General features: G+C 47.8%; 1 protein-coding gene and 1 pseudogene across 2 annotated transcripts in view; one reads left to right on the top strand and one right to left on the bottom strand.

Annotated features, from left to right (window-relative positions):
• Positions 1 to 15,778, bottom strand: part of Rftn1 (raftlin, lipid raft linker 1) — a 200,759-nt gene that overhangs the window by 145,216 nt on the left and 39,765 nt on the right. The window lies entirely within an intron of this gene.
• Positions 1,736 to 7,764, top strand: LOC117722703 (putative cysteine--tRNA ligase, mitochondrial pseudogene; annotated as a pseudogene).

Below are 15,778 nucleotides of genomic sequence, written 5' to 3' on the forward strand. Positions count from 1 at the left end.
AGGTGGGGTTTCCTTTGGCAACAGGCCACCAACAATCTTTGAGTTTCTTATCAATTGTGGGCCAAAAGAAACACAAGAATGCCAGTGCCCTGCTCCACAGGTAACCACGGAACACACGAACCTGTCTAATGAGACAGATGTAGCTGTCTAACAAGGCAGCAGAAGGTACAGCTTCTGGGGAGTGCCCAGGGGCTGTGCTATGCACCTATGCATCTGCAGTTTTCACATCTGGAAAATGTGTCTAAGCAGAGCCTGTGAGTCACTGCGGCCACTGTCCTAGGGACGTGAAGTGTCACGAGTATAAAATACACTAATATTAGGGGCAAGTTTCAAACAGTGCCTGAATTATGGTGAATGTTATATAAGTCGGCCATTGTTGATAGTGAGTTTTTTCACTTGCATCATTTAGTTACTCTGTCTCTCTCTGTGTGTATGCACACGTATGTGTGTGGACCTCTATGCGTATCTTCATTTCTGTGTGTGTGTGTTTCTGTATGTCCCTGTGTGTGTTCATTTCTGTGTGTGTGTTTCTGTGTGTCTCTCTGTGTGTTCATTTCTGGGTGTGTACATTTCTGTGTGTGTCTCTCTGTGTGTGTTTGTCTCTCTGTGTATATCTACGTGTGTGTATTTGTAATGTGTGTGCTTGTGTCTGTCTCAGTATCTGTGCATCTGTATGTGTGTATGTGTTTGTATGTTTCTGTATCTGTGTATGCGTTTCTGTCTGTGTGTGTCTATGTTTGTATGTGCAATACTGTACATGTATAAAGTCAGAAGACAACCTGCCAGATCCAGTTCTCTCTTGGTACCATGTGGGTTCCAGGGTTCAAACTCAAGTTGCTGGTCTAGCAACTCCTTCACAAGTGGGGCTATCTTGCTACATTTGTTTTTTAAAAGACACAATTATCAATTATTTTCCTATGCTGTCATTATTTTTTAAAGACTGCATAATAGCACACGTCACCAGCAGCAGCCAGTTACACTTACTACTATCAATTATTTTAAAATTATTATTAGCATAAACTTTCTCTTTAGTATTTAGTTCACATGCATCAGCAGCTGGTTGCGAAACTGTAATATTCATACAGTAGAACAAACCCAGGCACTGTCAGTAGGAATGAGAGGGAAAAAAATCCAATTCCCAGAACCACCACAAAGAGAGATGTGTGGCTCAGTAATGAGGGTCTTCACCTCATGCAGGAAGTGAGAACTAGAGACGTGATGTGGAGCTGGAGATGCCCCAGGAGGTAGAATGGGAGGAAGAGCTCTTTGGGGAGAATGAGAAAGACACAAGACACCCAGGCTTGAGATCCCAGGAGGATGTCTGTGGCTGTGCAGATACTTACCTACCATGAATATGAACGTTCTTCGTTCCCCTCCTCCAACTTACCAGATGGAGGTCTGGGAAAAGAGAACAAAATATCAGAGCAAAAACATCCCAAGAATTTTCTATTGCAGCACAGGCGGTCCTGCTCAGTTATCTCATTTTGCCCTATGATATAGAAGGTCAGAAAAATCAACTATCTCACTCCAAACCATGGGGTTGGCAATAAGCAGATGTTGGACCTTGGTCTGGCACACTGATTCAGGAAAGCAGGCCTGTGGTGTCTTTCAATGAGTTCTCAGGACTGGAACACGGGCTTCAGGTATACCCTTGACAACCTTAGAGTGGGGGGGGGGGTTCCTCTGGAAACTGCTACAGTCACCTGCAGGAGTGGGAAGCAGATGGGGGGCAACCATGCTGGGCACAAGCAAGAACCAGGCTGCCAAGCAGAAACATGGTCCTGTCATCACTGAACAGCACACAGAGATGCTGTCCCTGAGCACCCACCTGAAAACCATGGTAACAGCAGGGTCCAGGGAGACATCCCCGTGTGTATATGTTGGCTACGCAAACGTGAGGACTTCATTTTGTTCCCTTAACCCACATTAAGAGGATCCAGGTACGGTGTCCTGCATTTGTAATCACAGTGCTGGCAAAAACAGGCAGGCCCACTGGCCTGCTAGCCCAGCCTAACGGGCAAGCCCTGATCTAGTGGGCTCCATCTTCCAGACAAGGTGGGCAGCATTGGTGGGACAACAGCAGAGGCTGCCCTTTTGCCTTCACATTCACTCATGTGTGGACACGCACACATGCGTGTACACACAACACACATACATACATGTGCATACACGTGTGCATGCACACACATGTGGTAATGATGGTATTTGTGCTTCTAGATCTTTCCTTAGTCAAATATGAGTAACAAAGCTCCCTTCAGACCAGCTCACCTACAGATGAAAATATAACTAGATGAGAAAAGATGTAAACACTTTCCCAAGTGGCCAGAATAGGGAGGCAACGCAGAGGGACAGAGGGTATGGGACAGAAGTCAAAGTGCACCAGGTGAGATTTGGTGATGGCTTTCACGATGAGGTGGACCTTAGTCTGTATACCACAGAGCCACTCGAAAATTCAGACAGAAATCTGGTTTCACTGGCTTCAAGAAAGAGAGATAGAATGGACAGATGCAGAGAAGGGCAACCCCTAACTAAGTTCTATGTGGAAACCCAGTTCTCGCCAATCCCTAGACCACAAGACATGAGGGACTCCATATTTACGAGGCATGGTCTGAGCAGCCCATCCAAGGCTAAGAGAACACACAGGCTGCTGCTGCGATTTTAGAGGCAGGATTTGCAGCAGGGATCCAACTGCTTCTTGGCAAAAATAAAATCAGCGCTCCTGAGGAGAATATAACAGAAACCAGAATGTCAACAACACAATAACCAGAATGCCCACTATACAGTCCACATTATTATAAACACTGTGGCTGTCTCTCAGGAAAAATGACAAGCCATGGAGATCCATCCCAAATTACCTTTAAAGGTAATATTCAAACAATGGTTTTAAAGCAATCGTAACTACTCCCGTTACCTGTGGTTAGTTTTTCTGACAACTAGACGGAAGCTAGTATCATCTGGAAAGAGAAAAGTTCACTTGAGGATTGCCTCTATGGGGTTGGCCTTACAGGCAGGCCTCTGGGGCATTTTCTTTATTCACGTTTTATGTGTGAGATCCCAGCCCACTATGGGCAGTGCCACCCACTATGCAAGCCGTCCTGGGCTGGATAAGAAAGCTAACTGAACAGGCCACCATGCAGTGCTCCTCCGTGGCCTGTTTCAGTTCGAGCCTCTGAGTTCCTGGCGTGAGTTCTCAGGGATGGAACGCGACTGAGTAGTAAGAGGTACTTTGGTCATGGTCTACCTGACATGGTCTACTACAGCAACAGAAACCTAACTAGAACAGACATTTGTACTGGAAATTGGGTTTGCTTTAATGGACCTAACCATGCTATTCTGGGGAAGAACTGTGGAAGCAGCTGGAACTTCGGTTTGAAACGCTCAGAGTTTAATGAGCTGCTGTTATGGACTCGTGGGAGACGGGTGTTGAGAGATGTGCAAGACAATAGAGGCTTGGGTCTGTGAGATTTCAGAGGAAAGCAAAGGCGCTATTGGGGCCATTCGTGTGATATTTCAAATTAAGAATCTGTGGTTGCTGGTCATCTGGGGCTAAAGTAATGAGCTGTGATTAACAAGAGACCAGCCCCACTGAGGGGAAACCTTTGCTTTACTGGGACAATCTAGTCATCTAGTCATTTGCTGCTAGTCATCTGGGGCTGAAGAAAGAGCTGTGATTAATAAGAGACTGAAATCCTCTAGAAAGCATTTTCTTAGCATCAGCACACAGCAGCTGTGGTCCAGAGCTGGTCCACGGCTGCATCTCACGCTGGGAGCCAAACTGTGCCATGCACAAGGCACTCTCACATGACACTGATTCTGAGGGCATGAGATGATGGATCACAGGGATTGCCTGATTGTCAGTGTACTATGTGGCAGGGTCTTTCTCTGTAGAGAGAGGCCATTGATGAAAGTGCAGCTTCAACTGCACTGGGAATCCCAAGATTGAAGGGGTCATGAAGTGAAACTGAGACTTGGCAGTATGTGGCAGGATCAGAGCACCTAAAGAGAGTCCGAGAGGTCATTGGTGAAGGTGATACACTCAGTTACAGTGGAGACCTGGGGAGATGCTCAGGCCATATGCCATCCTCCAAGGACAGCAGCAGGCATGAAAGTAGAGCCGGCCTGGACAAGTCATGTGTGCTACGGATGGTAGAGCTGGAAAAGTGACACTGCCCAAACCCTGCGGAGCCCAGATCTCGATAAATCCAAGACCTGGGACTGCAGGATTTGATTCACACAGCTGTGTGTTGGCTTGGCTTTGATTTGATGGTGACTACGGCCTGGCTCTTCCCATTCTGAATGAGAAGAAAGTAACTGATTTTAATTTACAGATCACAGTGGTGAGACTCTAGACTTTTAAAGAGAAGTTGGCTACTTTAAAAAGAATTTGAAACTTTAAAGCATTTGAAATTTTTATAGACTGTGAGACTTATAGAGTTATAATATGGTTTATATTATGATATTAACATGACATACGGAGGGTAAATAAAATGGAGAGGTTATAGTTTAATAGTGATGTATTTGTGTGTCACACTGATAAGGGGTCAACAAAGCATGATTTTTGTCTACTAGACACAAGCCAGAGTCATCTGGGGGAGGGCTCCTCAATTCAGGAACTGTCTTTGTAAGAATGGCCAGTGGGCAAGTCTGTGGAGGTTTCTGGATTAATGATGAATGTGAGAAAGCCAAGCCCACTGTGTGCCAGGTCACCACTGGGCAAGTTGGTCCTGGGTTATATAAGAAAGCAAACTGAGCAAGTCATGGAGAGAAAGCCAATAACCCGTGTTCCTCCATGATTTCTGCTTCCGTTCCTGCCTTAGCTTCCATCAAATATGGACACAACGAAGCTGAAACAAACCTCTCCCTCTCCAAGACATCTGTGGTTAATGGTTTATCACAGAGATCGAACTAAAGAAATGTAGCATGAACTTGTTCAAAACTAAAATACACTCAAGCAAGCAAAAAGTGCTTTGCCAAGTTTCATGTACACGCCACTTGCAGGATTAAAATGTGAAGCTGGGGCTCGAGGTATGGGCTGGAGGATGGGCCAGCGGTTAAGACCACATGATGCTCGTGCAGAGGATCTGGAGTCAGTGCCCAGCCACTCATGGTGGCTCAGGGAATCTGACACCCTCTGGACTCCATAGGCACCAGGTACACACAGTACATATACATACATGCAGGCAAAAGACTCAAGCACATAAAATAAAAATTAAAAAAATTAAGGGATTTTAAAAATGTAAATGGTCCTTGTTTTCTAAAGGTGTTTTCAGAACTTTCTCAATTAATCAAATTACGTTAATATGTATGTCTTTCTTCTGGCAACAAGTGACAACCATCTACTGAGTTTCTGATCAAAATTCCATTTTCAGTAAGTCACAAAGGCACATAATAACGTGTTACTGTAACTCAAACCTGAAGATGCTTATGTGGCACTGAAAGTTTGTTGGTGGTGGTGGTTTTTGTTGTTGGTGGTGGTTTTTGTTGTTGTTGGGGGGTTTTGTTTGTTTTAGCCAAAGAAAACAAAGCAGAAGGCAGACTTGGGCTCACGAACTGGGAAGGGCAAGCATGTACCACGTGGCCATGACAGGCCTTGAAGTCAGGCAGCTGAAGCTCAAATCCAGATGCCCCTTTGCAACTCAACTTCCATCCAGAAAATGCCAAGGGGCACAGTACCCATTCCTCAGGACTGCTGTGACAGTTCACACAGGCCTGGGAAGCAGCTCCGTGCATACGCAAGCAAATCAGAAGCTACTAGAAAGGAGATACAGAAGAGGAGGAAGCCAACAGCAGAACCTGAAGTACAGTTGATCCGTCCTCCTTTTTAAACTATTAGGCAGGGTTAGAGTGCCTGCCTAGAATGTGCAAAACACCACTACCAAATCACCACCACCACCACCATCACCACCATCACCACCATCACCACCACCATCACCACCACCATCATCATCATCATCACCACCACCATCATCATCATCACCACCACCATCACCACCACCACCATCACCATCACCACCATCACCACCACCATTACCACCACCACCACCACCACCATCACCACCATTACCACCATCACCACCATCACCACCATCACCACCACCATCACCACCACCATCATCACCACCACCACCATCATCATCAACCCATCTCCATCAGCATCACCATTACCATCATCACCACTGACCACACTTCTCTGCCTTCAGTACCATTTCCTTACATGAGAACGCCTTAGTCACCTTTCTGTTGTTAAAACAAAACACCCTAACAAAAACAACATTCACCTCAGTTAACCTAAGCAAGACAGCCCAACAGGCACACCCAGAGGCTGACCTCCCAGGTTAGATCCCAAGTCAATAGTTGAGATGAACCATCACACAGCACAACTCACTGTGAACTGGTTGTTCCCGGCTCCTTAGGACAACACACAAGAAACAAAATTTCAACTCTGTCACCGTACAATTTAAAGAGGAATGCATGAGAAATTGAACTCAGGACCTCTGAAGAGCAGTCACTGCTCTTAACCTCTGAGCCATCTCTCCACTCCCCATGCCTGACTTTTTATGTGAGTGAAGGAGATTTGAACTCAGGTCCCCATGCATGCATGACAGACACTTTATTGAGGGAGCCATTGAGTCTCCAGACTCAGGAATAATGTCTTTAAATTAGCATGCAGGCAGCGTCTACTTCGATCTGCGTGCCCGAGGGGACAAGTACGGCAAGCTGGTCAACACGGTTCCCAGTGCAACTACAGAGCCAGTTGACTCTGACAAGTGACACAGCAGTGACTTGGCCCTGTGGAAGGCAGCAAAACCTCAGGAGGCCTCGCTGTGGGGAGACGGACGACCAGGTTGGCACACTGAGTGCTCTGCCACGGCCAGTGAGGTGTTTGGAAGCCACGTGGACATCCACACCGGCTGCACAGACTTGGCTTTCCCACGTCATGAAAACGAAATCGCGCAGAGGGAAGTCTTCCACCAGTGTCTGCAGTGGGGAAATTACTTCCTACATTCTGGTCATTCACATGTGAAAGGCAAAGAAGAAAAGATCCCTAAAAAACTACATCACCACTAAGGACTTCCTGCAGACCTTCTCCCCCGTGTCTTCTGGCTTTTCTGCTTGTGCACCAACTATAGGCCAGCCATTGAGTACAGTGACAGTACCCTGGTAGAAGCCAATCACCTCCTGCTGGGGCTAGCCTCTTTTGTGGAGGATGCAGGAGCAGCTGACCTGTGGCTCCATTAAGGAGGATGTACTGTGGGAGAGGCTGGCTAAGCACCAAGAAGGCCGTGAAGGCTGCTTTAGCCAATGACTTTCACACACTGAGGGTGGTGAACACCATCCTGGACCTTGTGCCCCATGCACACAGACAGCTCAGGGCAGTCTCGAAGGAAGCTAGTGGCCCAAGAAGTCCCACTGTGTTTGGGGCCATCATTTCCTACGTTGAGGAGTTTTTTTGAGACCGCTGGGATTTCTCTGGCAAATCGACAGTGCGTTTCAGGAGACAGCAGCACAGTAACCCTGCACTGTGTGGTAGATGACCTAGTGCGATTCAGGTTGAAGGTCCGCCAGTATGCACTGGCCACACCTGGGGCTACTGGGGAGGCCTGGAAACAGCAGCTCCAGGAGAGGCAGCCCTTGCTGGAGGCATGTGACGCACTCTGCCAGGCCCTCGTCACCCATGGCATCAATGTTAAGGACGGAGGCAATGTAGCCTCCATATGGGAAGTGCTGGATCCAAGGACAAAGCACCAGAAACCTGGGAACTGAGGATGAGGCAGCTGCCTCCACGTGCTTCCACGCCAGGCATCTGCTTTTTTGTGATGAAAACTTTACATTAAAGTTGCCAATTGTGGCTGTTAAGCCGGGGGGGGGGGGGGGGGGGAGAACATGAAGTTAGAAGCTTTTATTTCTTAATTTCTTAACTTTGTAAAAATTCCTTTGACTCTGAGAGGTTTAACTCTTTAACTCGCATCCTTTGAGAAGAGCTCCTGGAAGAGTCCCACAGACACCTAGAGTTTTCTAGCTGGCACTTTCTGGACACCTACACAGGGCCTCTAAACTTACTTCACACATAAACGACACATCCATGGCCTTCATGGGGACACAGCCATGAGCCTCCTGCACCAGACTCCTGTACTTCTTGATCCTCTTTCTCCTACCAACTGCCATTCAAGCTTAAAACCTTCCTGAGAGTTTTAGGCGGGGAAGTCACACTGTGAGCAGCGTTGTTGTCATTGTTTATAAAGTTTGGGACTTTACCTTAAAAAAACAGATGTTGGAACGGAAGCCATTGAGAGTGGCAATGTGCCCTTCTCCACGTAGTTCTTCCTGCCTGTGACTGAGCCCAAAGAATGAAACAAACCTTCTAATCAAGCGCTGAATATTCAGAATCGAGAGAAACAAGCAACACAAGACAGAGCCAGGACTCTCCAGCCCAGTCCTGCTTTGGTAAGAGGTAAGAACCTTCAAAACACCTTCTGGTGTCGAGATCCCATTTCAGCAACTGAGGCCACCAACATGACAGGAACTTCTGAGAGGTATATGCTGAGATGCAGGAGGTGCATCTGAGAACTCAGCTAGAATGTTCTAGAACACAAGAGAAGTGGGGACTATAGAGAGTGCGCCTTCCTGTATGAAACAGAGGTGGGTTGTGGTCTGGTACGTAATTCCTTACACAGGCCTGCATTCTGCTCTCCTTATCACGCAAGCATACACCTCTGAGGTGGGGTAAGGCCATGCTAAAAGACCAAAAGCTGAGGAGAAAGCCAACACAGGGCATGCAATCTAGATTTCTCCAGCAGCCCAGCCACTTAGAGCTGCCTCAATCAGGTTCTTTTTCCATCAATGACCTCAGTCCCTTCATTTGCATAGTGTCAAGCATCAGAGTTGGCTGGGAGGAGGTATAGCTTCCTCTCCTGGAAATTACTCTTATCCATAAAAGTCCTCATCAAGAACAACCCATTTTCCATCTGGATTTCCTGAGGAAATGGCTGTAAACGCCCATCGCACACCCACATGTACACATACAAATGACAAGCTCAGACCGTCATCTCCTGCCTCTCTCTTCAGCACAATGCAACACTGTTGGCCAAAGTATATGATCTCCATCCCCAAATGTGGCGAGACTTCATAGTACTAGGTCCCTGCGGAATGCCATCCAGAGCCAAACTTCCAGAACTCAGCCTCTTCTCAATGCACACACTGACAAGTACAGCAAGCTTCAGTATTTCTCACTATTGCAACTGAATGTGACAGAGCTGGCAGACCCAGTGCTCTGGGTCCCTGAACGCACTGTGAGCATTCTGTGACAAAGTATCCGATGGCTTTCCCCTCAGATGGCAGACAGTAAGCTTTCCCCCAAGCTCCCCTGGTATACACCTCAGGGCCACTCTTGACTGGGTTTGTGTTAAGTTTTCTTACCGATCAAAACAATTCCATTCTGTAGGGAAGGAAGCTCTTTAAGCAGGAAGGTAAAGAACCCAAAATAGCTTTAGGAAGTCCCTGAAACTGACCAGACTCACTAGGCCCTTCTCTGCTGGAGTAAGCAATAAAAGCTGAGAGTCCCTATCAGAAAAGTGAAGCCAAGCTACAGAAAAAGACACTCAGACCAGCTGCCTCAAAGACACAAACAACAGACAAACTGCCTGGAAGAAGTTTAGACTAGAGTAACCTGAAAAAAGACACTCTCTAACTGTTGAGCGGCCTGCAGGCTGTGTGCAGTGTGCTCCAGGTACCCAGCTCTGTGGGTTGTCACCCATGCCGGGGCATGCTTTGGTACTGCAAATCCTGGAAGCACCCCTCACCCACACACTTGTAGATAACCTCAGTAAAACTTGGTTCAACAAACTGGACTGTGGTTTTATATGTACTTTGGTCTGTCATGGGTGTGTGCTCCATCATCCCAGGAACAGTTCTGTCACATAACATAACTCCCTGAACAGGGACGTGACAGAATCAAAGAGGAGATGGGGAGGCTACAGGAAGCAAGGCATGCAACTCAGCTGAGAAGCCTGGGGATGGGGAGGCATCTGAGGAGGAAATTCCGTTAGAGTTCTCCTTTCCTGTTTGGTGTCTGTTGATGTGCCTTTGTGCTATAATGGCTGTTGCATGGTTCTTCCTATGGGTGCTGAGACAGGCAGCTAAAGCTCAGTCATCAGGATTAGGAGTGCCTGAGGAAGGAATCCCAGGATGGCAGTCTTCATCCATGTGGTACAGGGTGGCCTGCCTGCCTGATGACTGTAGAGGAGCAATTGCAACAAGAGAGGACAAGCATCCTCTGTGTTAGCCTCGGATGTGGCAACTAAAACAAACAAAGGGATGAGTGAGAGAGATGGTAAACACAGTAGAAAACAGTACAAGTATTTTTTTAAAAAGGAAAAAAAAAAACCGTCTGTTATCAAACATACACAGGGACCTTAAAAATGATCCCATACAAGAATCTACACTAATAAAGAAATGGGAAATACTGTGCAAACCAGCAGTGACAGAGCCTGTCCCATCAGGCTTGTGAGGCTGCGGCACTCGGGAGTGGATGGGATCCGTCTGATCGCGGTGGAAGCAGGAAAACTGAGTGATGTCACTTAAGGCAAAGGCTGCTGAGCCTGAGACAGCGTGAGGGAGCCGCTGATGGACTGGCTGATCAACGCCATTAGGAACACTTGCAATCTCCATCTTAAGCCCCACAATAGCGAGTTGGAGGACCACAGAGGAGAGGCAGATGCTCTTCAGGGAACTAGAACAGGAGGAGCTGTTTGAACCCCAGTTCCCTGGGTCTGACAGAAGTGTGTGCACAGAGGAGTTACAGACAAGGTTGATGGAGCTGGCGTGGAGCTTTGGTGGCTCTGCCACTACAAGTCCGTCGATCGGCGGGACTTTATACAGTGGGAAACGCTTTGGCAGATCTCAGTGACTTAGACCACCATGTAAAGAACTATCTACAAAGTAAAAGAAAAAGCAGGAGGAGATTTAATAAAAAAAAAAAAATTTAAAAAAAAACTAAGGCAAAGAAAGAGGTCTACCTGGATTATTCTAGGACAAATGTGACAGGATTTGCACTCAGCTACAGTTCTTTTTTTAAAAAAAAAAAAAAAATGACAAAACTGTGTGCTAAGAGGCTCCTGGATGGCTTGAAAGCCCAAGAGCAGTTCATATGTGATAGGACAACACAGGTGAAGATGACCAAACCTGTCCCAGGGGTGGGAAATTATCCCCCCAGACTAAGGAGGGTACATTTCCCTCCAGCAAAAGCTTATGCTAGGGGTGGAGGCAGTAGCTAGGAACTCCTCCAACAGCCATATATGGTGGATGGAGAGGTAACAGCTACAGCTACAATGCCAACCCAGGGCCCCTTTGACCCAGGAAGCTGGCAGATGCAGCAGGGGAGAGAGAGCAGGGTCTTGTTCTCCTTGGCCCTGAGGCAGTCTGAACAGATTAAATGAGACCGCTGAGCTCATAAAGGGTGGAGAAATGTAAGGAGACTCCATGGAAGAGCAGCTCCAGGATATGTAAAGCAGATAGAATGTCTGAAGGCTGCAGGGAGCTAATTAAATTAGTGCCTCCTAGCCATGCTTTGCACCCAACCTCGGTCCACGGAGGAAGCAGCTGATACAGACGGATGGGACCTCTCCGTGCTGTTAGATCTTGCTCATGTTTGACTTCTGCATCTTCTTAGTTGTGACCCACATTTGCAGAGAACAGATGACCACAGACTTTCGGAGTTGCCTCTCCAAGGTTATCTTTGCATCTCCACTATGTGTCACAGGAGGGTGCTTTAAGATGTCATCAGATCCTGCCCATGCTCTGGAAAAGGCTGTTATTTAAGTAACATGATGCTAACCTCCGAGTGTTGTACAGATTTGGAAAGCCACTGCAGAGGCAAACATGTACAGTAGTGTGGTGTTTCCAACAACCTTGTATCCGTACTGGGGCTGGATTAATGGAAAGAAAAAAAATCCAAAATGTATCTTACATGGGTGAAAAGGGACACCACCAGAGGCCATAAAGTCACTGAATAAGACCCCCAGTGCTAGGGGTGGGCAGGGGTGGGCTACTTCCTGTGAGTTGTTGGCCAGGAAAGCCCCTAAGGCTCCAGAAGCCATAAAGGCTGTTGCTGCTGCTGCTGTTGCTTGTGTGCCAGAACTAGACAGGAAGAGCGTGTTGCTGAAGACACTGCATATGAATGAACGCTCTGACTACAGGGCAAGGGGACATGAAGGTGGGACTGAGATGGAAAGTCCCACCCTGTTGTCTGGCTTTCATAGTGCTAAGGGGCGGGAGGACATGGGAGCTACTCACTGAGAACTGTGATCAACATGTCTACTTGTCTCTGTACCCTGTGTGCTAAAATATCAACATGTCAGACAGGGCTTGCCTGCTTGTGCAATAGTGGCTCGGCTATCACATTGGCTGGTTTTGTGTCAACTTGATACAAGCTCGAGTCAGAGAAGGTGGAGCCTGAGTTGACAAAATGCTTCCAGGAGATCCAGCTAAGGGCATTTTCTCAATTAGTGGTCAATGGGGGAGGGCTCACCCCACTGTGGGTGGGGTCATCTCTGGTCTGGTAGACCTGGGTTCTATAAGAAAGCAGGCTGAGCAAACCATGTGAAGCAAGCCAGTAAGTAATGTCCTTCCATGGCCTCTGTATCAGCTCCTGCCTCCAGGTTCCTGCCTGCTTGAGTGTCCACATCTGGTACTGTAAGCCATGACAAAATCTTGTGGCTGGGAAGGTCATAGACTCCAATGGGAACGCAACTTGTATTGTTTTTCTAGATGGGTGGATATGCCTGTCAATCACCTTCTAAACGTGCATTTACACAAATAGACCACTGTTATTTTATGCCTCATTGATAACTGCTGGAGATGCTCTGGAGAACAGGAGACTGCTCATGGCAATGTGATGCTGTGGCACAATGACCAAATTCTTAGATACAGGTAGACAATGACAAGTAGGGCCCCACCAAGGCTCAGGGATAATTGTAGAAGAAAGGATGAAAAGAATGTAAGAAAGAGTCTTCTATAACAGCTTCCTGTGAGGTTGCTACATTCCATTCTGCAGGAAGTTCTTTAATCAAGAAAGTAAACATATTCAAAACAGTTTCAGGAAGTCCCTGAAACTGACCAGATCCACTAGCACCACCCCCACCAACCCCACCCCCTCCAGAGTGAACAATAAAAGGTGAGTGTTCCTGTCAGAGAAGTGAGACCAAGCTACAAAGACTGTGATACTAGATCAGCAGCCAGAAAGGTTTAGAACAGTCACTTAGAAAGGTCCTGCTCCAGTCTGTTGTGCTGCCTACAGGCTATGCAGTGGAGTTCTCAGTCTTTTGTGAGCTATCACCTGTGCTGGGGCCAGCCTTGGTGATGCAGCTGTCTTGAAGTCCTTTCTGTTCCTCTAAGCAACCCCTCACCCATAGCCCAATACAACTCACCCATTCATCAAATTTGATTTGAGTGGTATCTGTACTTTGGCCTGTTATGGGATCCCTATGTGGGATGGAGGGACTTTTGGGCTGTGTTTTCCCAGGAAAAGGTTTGTTACACAACACCTGGTAAATACTGTCTTCTCCTTTGCCAATGACCATCATCCTGGGGCTCTGGCAGTGCCACAACACTCCACACTGACCTGCTTCCATGTCGGCTGCCCTAAATGATATACACCATCAGCCTAAAGGTGGATAGGAGAGACGTAGAGGGAGGGAGACGAAGATAGGCACCCTTGTTTTGCAGAAGGGGGAAGGTCTACAGAACCATCTTAAGATTCTTTCTGTTACAGCAGGAAATTCATCCCTCACAGCTGCGTGTCTCTAGATTTAAGATAATAAAATAGCATTGTTCACTGAGAGTCACACCCGGGCCTAGACTATGCCTTTTCAGATTACTCCATCAAATGGCAACACCAGCAGGAACTTTACTTACAAAGAACACAGAGGAGCCAGGTACCTCACAGAAGGTCACTGCGCAGATAAGCCAGGTTCCCACCAGGCGGGGCACATGAAGCTATGATCTGAATGACTCCACCTGCTCTGCTCCAGCGCACAGCAGGAGAAGACAGATAGCCTGCTGCCTGTTACTCAGTGAAGGCTGCTGTGGACCCCCCTCTCACAGGAGAAGCAGAGACTGGCTCTGCCTAGCCTCCGGGGACAGGTGGACCTGGGAGGGGCTGGAGTCTGTGTCTGGTAACCACTTTAAAAGAGTCAAGGAGAGGCAGGTGAAAAAACCACAAAGTCCCACCCAATGCCTTTTAAACTCTGCCTCACATGCAGCTCGGTGTTAAAGGTAAAAGTGCCATAGCCACCCCCATAGTCACAATATCCCACATGGGTTTTGCTGTTTACCACAGAACCATGTGTTGGGAGCCGACTTTAGCAGAAAGCGGCTAGATCAACTTTGCAGCCATCTGGAACCATATACCCTGACGAAAGATTTGGTTTTCAATAGCCTACAACAGCTGAAGCACACTCTGATATCCCACATATTTTGTGTTGCTGTTTACTGGCCCCAGCTGCAAGGTGCACGTGGTAGTCACGCCTGCAAGGCATGCAGTTCACGTGCTGTCCACGTGCTATCTACGCCATACATGCCTGTAAGGCACACGTGCTATCCACGCCTGCAAGGCATTGCGGTGCACGTGCTGTCCACGCTATAGACGCCTGTAAGGCTTACGTCATATCAACACCTGCAAGGCATGTGGTATCCACGCGCCTACAAGGCACGTGGCAAAAGCCTATAAATAGCTCCGAATTCCCTTCAATAAACGAGACTTGATCAGAATCTCTGTCTTGTCTCCATTCTTCGCGTCTCTTCCCCTTTATCCCCACTCTCTCTCTCGCTAGATCCTGACCCTCAGACCGGAACGGGCAGTACGGGCTGCAACAGTTTGGCGCCCAACGTGGGGCTCCAGTTAGCGCAACAACCATGTATCGATGCAACATTGCCTAGGAAGCCAGCTACACTGCCACATGCCAAGAAGGCAGAGCACACACATGCAGGATAGGAACATAAACCATGCTGCTCTATTTCTCCCACAGCTGAAATACACAAGTCAGCATCAGCAGCAGTGGGCAGATGGGGGTCAACTCAGCTCGGCTCCTCCCTCCTAGCAGGGCATACTTAGGATATGGCTTCTTGGCCCCAAGAGTTCTGGTCTGTTGTGCTGTGAGGTGTGTGTGTGTGTGTGTGTGTGTGTGTGTGTGTGCGTGCGTGCGTGCGTGCGTGCGTGTGTGTGTGTGTGTGTGTACACCAGACATAGCAGTGGCTTTAAGGTCCAGAAGACTGAGCCATTTTGTGTTTTCAGTGGCACAAACAGAAAATAAAGAGAGTGGCTATGGGGGAAGAGGTTGACCCAGTGTCCAGGGTGAAACTGAATTCCGGCCATGGGCTAGGGAGCAAGGAATGGCTTGGCTGCCCGAGACTTCCCTAAGTGTCTCTGCATTTATAAGTAAACACCAAAGGAAAGCCAGAGGAAGAGTGAGAAAGCCAGACAGTGCAGGCTGAGAGTGAGAGGTAAGTCCATTCCGTCCCCAAGCATGGCAGGTCACCTACTAATCCCATCTAAAAACTACATCCTTCTGAGTAAGCCAGGAAGATTATCCAGGCCACCCAGGGACAGATGCCACACTGGCTGGAGCTGTTTTTTGTCTGTGAGAGTGACTGTGTTCACAGCATCTTGTTTGGCAGAAAGGGTCACTTTCTTGTGCTGAGTTATCACGAGGCAGAAGTGGGTGTGGAGGACTATGTGTCTGGGGGGCAGCAGGGAAGGTCAGTGGGGGGGGGGGGTCTGTGG

Source organism: Arvicanthis niloticus, chromosome 17 (genome assembly GCF_011762505.2).
Source record: "Arvicanthis niloticus isolate mArvNil1 chromosome 17, mArvNil1.pat.X, whole genome shotgun sequence".
Classification (NCBI taxonomy): Eukaryota; Metazoa; Chordata; class Mammalia; order Rodentia; family Muridae; genus Arvicanthis; species Arvicanthis niloticus.